A 6,163-nucleotide genomic window follows, 5' to 3' on the forward strand; every position below is an offset into this window, starting at 1 on the left:
TAGTCAAGATCTAGTCCTTCATAGCAAAAAATTTTAAATCTGGATTACTGATGAAACTCGAACAAGAATAGAAGGTTGAGAAATAGTTTAAAGGGGCTGACACATAAACACATGCAAAAAAGTTTTCCTTTTATAGGTGGTTTGTAGGTATTCGTACAGGGTGTTGATAGTCTAGATTATCATATAGGGTCAACGGTTTTGTTTTTAAATAAGAGTGATATCGTTTGTTTACTAGGGTGAGTTATGACCTGTGCAACCCAATAGCACTTTATGTTGGGGTATTCATACATACATCAAAAGAAGCGTATTCCAATGTGCATTAACAAAACGGCTGTGTTGGAATTATTTTTTGCACCTAAAAAAAGTTATTACCCAAAAACATGGTTAATTGAATGTCTTGAGAAGTACTCATTAAAACCACTTCAAATTCTCACGGTTAATGAGGTCAGCAAAAATTGAAATTTCTGATGGCATCATTGAAAATTTTGACTTTTTTAATTTCAACCGAAATAGTTTATTATAATATGATTTTTTGGTGAAAATTTGAAGTGATGAGTACTTATCGAGATATTCAATTTTAAACTGTGTTTTTGGGTAAAACATTTTTTAGGTGCAAAAAATAATTCCAACACAGCAATTCTGTTAATGAACATAAGAGTATGCTTCTTTTGATGTATAAATGATTAAACTACAGTTGAACTCATGTAATTCGAATTCTCAAGGGACCGAGAATTTTGTTCGAATTACATGAGTTTCGAACTAGATGAGTTTCTGTATTTTTGACCTAATTGAAAAAAGTCTTTCCCAGGTTAACTTTTGAACAATTTTCTGTATTTTCGAGTTAGATTTAGATCGACTTTGATTGTTAATTGTTCCATTTTCTGCTCTCGTTTCTTGGAGATCTTCTGAATCAGTGGCATGACGATTGACAATAGTGAGGTTAAGTAAATCGGTAAAATCACGACGACGAACCAAAATTTAACAGACTAGTGAGTTTCAACCAATCAAATTTCGTATCTCCACTAGCCTATTACATTTTTCGTCCGTCGTCGTGATTATCCCGGTATACTTAACCTCACTAGTAGACGATGCTATCGTCCGTATAATGTATTATTATGATATAACATAGTTTGTATATTATCTAAAACGTAATATGTTTCGCGGCGGATAGAGTCTGTGTTTACGGACGATATCAACTCGGCGTTTTTCTTGATTTTTCTTTGCCCTGACCGACCATGGAGAAGGGTCGGTGATTTTTGCGAAAAAATCCCGTAGATTTATTGCCGAGCTTGGGAGAGAAAACCAAAACAAAAAAACATCGAAGGAAGGAAAGGCAGAAAGGGGAAGCAGTTGCAAGCACACGACATGAGTGAACTTTATCCATGGTTGTTTTCTTGGAGCACTTGGTTCTGGTTTGGTGAAGAAGAATATTCTTGAAGGCTAGAGAGCTTAAAATCTTTGCTGTTGCTTTTTTGGCAATATTAGTTAGACGGGATTGTTTTCTCAAGCCCACCCAAACAAAATTTTTTCACCATAAATGCCTGACCCCTTGTCTATGGGTAAGGTTTATATTTACTGATTTTGTATTTCTTTTCTGTCGTAGAAGGAATCAGTGTAGTTGAGACTGAAGAATGGGTTTGTGTTTTTAAAAATCTTCAATTAAAGTTTCTTCTAAGAAACACCTCCTAAACTTTTTAAATAGCTTTTACTATTTTTTATTTAGTTATTATTGGGCTTGATTGCGTTTAATGTTTCGCTATTTTTTATATTTTTGATAGTCAATTTTTCAGCTTGACGCTTGAGTGACAGTTATCTGGCATATTTCGACCAAAGCATTCTACAAAATTCAACCAACACCTTTCACGATATCAGACCAACATCCTCCACCGTGGGCCACTTTCTGCAATATCTTAAACAACACATTCCACGATAACTGATCAACACTTTCCATTATGACTGAAGGATACCCTCCACGATATCTGAATAACACTTTCCACAACATCTGAACGACACCTCTGACAGGATGATTTGAGAGCAGTACTCAAGCTGGATCTGAACAAAAAGTTTCTTTTTGACTATATTTTTAGCAAGCAGCTGGTTCATTCAAAAACAACTTTTCTAAGGCTCAGGTCTCAGGTATTGAAAGTTTGAAACAAAAATTTTTTAGGACACATTTCTATGACATTAGAAAAAATTGTATCGAAAAGAATTTTTTTTGACTTCAAATTTTCACATTCTTCTGGAGAAATGCAAAATTATCTGCTACCCAATCAACAAGATGCAAGATATAAAAATTTCCCCCGACTTTTTAGGGCAATTCAAGGTGAAACGCTGCAACCTTTTAATAATTTACGGTGAAATTTCAGCTAATCACCATGTAATTATTGAACGATTTTTCACCGCCAATTCATCTAAAACGTCAAGGTAATTTCCTTTTATTTTTTTCTGTGATATAGTCAGATATAGTTTGCAAATTTCATCTAAAATTTTACAACTATTTATCCTGCGAAAACACAAATTTTGTTTGAATTTTGTAAAAAACTAAAAATTTATCATAATTCCTGAACCAATGATCAAAATTACTTTAAATTTGAAATTTAGGGTCACTGTGATGATTGAAATGTAATTGTGAAAAAAAATTCCCCCAAAAATCTGTGGTTCAAATTTTCAATTTTAGACCTGAGGCCGAGAAGGCGTATTTGACCGAACCGGATGCTTTGCAAAAAATAGTCAAAATAAAAACCACGTTTTAAATTTCTTTACTCAAATTATCCTTTTAAATGATCCAAGTGGCAAGCCCATAAAATCCCACGTAAAAATGTATTGATTTATTCAAAATTTAAAAAAAAGATAACCAAAAATATGATGAAATTTCACACAATATTGAATATAATGTCTTTATATAATGCCCATCTTGAATACAGTAGGACAAAATAGCAACTATTACTAACATATAGCAGTCAATAAGAAGATAACTAAATAAAATTCTTTTCTTAATGGCTATCTTGGCTATTTTGTCCACAATTCAAGTTGGTCAAAATTATTGGAAATGTTTATTATGTATATATATCTTTCTAAAAACAAAAATATTTAGCATGCTACTTGTATAATTTTTCACTATTTTGAAACTACCTAAGTTATTTATTTTGAAACTTTTATATTTTTAATAACTATCAAAATTATAATTAGTATATGACAACTGGCACGGGAAAAAATCTATGAAATTCACGGTGAAAAGCTGCAATCTGACCAATTCACGTTGAAATTTCACCTTTTTCATCGTGAATTATTAATTGCAGCTTTTCACCGTGAATTCACTAAAAAGTCATGCAATATGATTTATATTGAATTTTTTTTCCTGAGTTTGGACTTGAAAGGTTTTGGAAGACCATAAGGTGGGACCAATTTGATTTGTTGTTTTACGGCCCGACCAAACATAAAATTTAAAAAATCAAAGTTAATGCTGATCATACTCTCACAGGAAAAATGTTAAAAAGTATATACCTTAATTTTTGGGTGAACTCACATAATTCACTTTAAAAAATTGCAATTGTGAAAATGAAATCTGGTAAATTCACCCAAAATATCATGGTGATTTAAAAATAATTTGCTGTGTGTGACTAGTAGACTACTGCTTTATTCAAAATTTTAAAAAGCTTTCTGAAGTTTTTCAAAATTTTATGCTCAACTTTTCAGTAAAACTGCAATTGGACACGATCAATAATATGAGACCAATTTTGGCCTACTTGTGGACATTGATACCATGTGTTAAACTTTTATCAATTATTTGAACATAGTGAATATTGACAAATATCAGTGGATATGTTATCTTCAAAAATTGATAATTCTTTAACACTGTTGAGGTCCTGTGTCACAACGATCAAATCAAGACAACTTATTAACACCTAAAGTGATGACAAAAAAATGATAAAAAATTAACAAGGTCTTTTTTTTGGAATTGATAAAAAATAGTCTAAAACTTTAATTTGACCATGAAATTGAAAATCCTTTGGACAGACCAAAAATATGATAATTTTTTATCAAATTTGACAGGTTTCAGGCTCAAAAACAATGAAATGATAATTTTTTAACAGATTGAAGTGCAAAACTTGGTAATTTTTATCATAAATTTGTGGGAAACTGCCAAAATTTGGGTCGTTTATTTTTAACTCTTTGTTTTGATACATATCTCTTTAAACTATACGTAGAACTACTTTTGAATAACTTGAACAAAAATAGATAAAAACTTAACCAAAACTAGTATGTACTTGTAAATATTACACTAATAAGTAGTGTGTTAAAATATTATCAAAATTGGCGTAAATGGTTAAAAAATGTCCAATTGTTTGCATATTTTAACAAAATCTTGAGTATCAATGGAGCGAAATCAGAAAAAGATAGAATTCAAATCATAAAATGTTAACAGACAATATAAGATAATATATATTTTAACAATATACTTTCTGTTATAGTTTTATTAGTCTTTGCCACTTAAAGATACTCAATTAAGACTGTTAAGACTTTAAAAATGCTCAAGAAGCTGATCTACAACCTAATTAAAAACACCCTAGAATAAATCAAACACTAATAGTAATATTAACAAAAATACTGATAAAATATTAACAAAAGACTAAACAGAACTAACGTGAAACACTAACAGCGTTTTCTCCAAATCTAGAGTACTTACGAATTACGAATTTTCATTTTTATTATCCTGAAACGTTGCATCGGCATATCTTTAACTTGTCAGATTTAAAGATTGGTTATCTGAAAATACATTTCTGCAATTTAGTTTCACTAATTTAAGTTTTGGAACCCTGATTTGAAACCTAAAAATTGCCCCAAATTGACTTAAAACTTGATATCTTATATTTTTCCTTGCTAAGATTAAGTTCAATTTTTGCCAAAATTGTTAAAAATTTATCATTTTTGTGTCCAAAATGCATGCAACAATCGTTATTTCTATCTGATAAATTCACTTTCTCATGAAATTGTCTAAAATCTAATTTACTAGGTTCCAAGGGCAGAAAACCATTTTCGTAATTTTCTGAGTGTACCAGTGTTACAAATTTATCAATATTTTGTTAACGCTCTGATAAATTTTGCGGCTAGTTCGAAACGCAGGTCACAGGTCACAGGTCAACAGGTCACAGGTCACAGGTCAACAAAGTGCAGACCGGAAAAAAGATAATAAGATCATAACATATACATAACATAACATCAATGCATAACGCATTAAATTACAAAAAAGTAATATATGTTATTTAGATATTATAAAATGACAATTGAATAAAATAACAACCTAGTGACACTTACTTACAAAAATAATGACAAAATCATAAAATATGCTGCCTAACAAGACAAATACACGAAAAATATTTATAATACAGAATGTGATGTTGATAGTGTGAATGGATATAAAACGGCACCAATCAGAAGCTTGTGAGGTCCCTAAGAGAGTGGTTTTAGAAGGATGAAACTAATTAATCATTCAATTGTTATTTTAATGACTTAATGACAATTTTTGACAAAAATGTTGACAGAATCACAAAATATCATGTCTTACAAGAGAAAAACACCAAAAATATTGCATACCGAATGTGATGATAACAATATGGCTGGATATAAAATTACACCAATCAGAAGCTCGTGAGTTCTCTGAGAAGGTAGTTTTAGAGCGATGAGTTTTATTATCTGTAACCATTATATAGCATTACAAACATTACAATATGTAATATACCTGTTATACGTATAATATGGTTTTAAATTTTCTGGTCTGCGTTATACACGGCGCAAACTGCGAAAGATCGATAAAAGCACATGGTTAAATTTTGATGTTTGAAATGGTTTTATATGGATGAATGACTTGCGAAATTATGTTTTGATAATTCTTTGTGTTTTCCAAACATTTTCCTCTGCAATGACATTAATTAGAGTTAACCTGTCATCACTGACCTGTGACCTGTGACCTGCGACCTGTGACCTGTGACCTGCGTTTTACACTAACCGGGAAAATCTAATGAATGGACTTTTCACAAAGTTCAAAAAACCCTTTTTTTGGTCATTTTTGGGCCCAAATTGGCCCTAAAATTTTTTTTTTCGAAAATCGGGCTCCGTCACATTTTGGCCATTAACATTTTGCATCTTTTTACCAAAAATCAAA

This window comes from Clytia hemisphaerica, unplaced genomic scaffold (assembly GCF_902728285.1).
Source record: "Clytia hemisphaerica strain Z4C2 unplaced genomic scaffold, Clytia hemisphaerica genome assembly, whole genome shotgun sequence".
Lineage (NCBI taxonomy): Eukaryota > Metazoa > Cnidaria > Hydrozoa > Leptothecata > Clytiidae > Clytia > Clytia hemisphaerica.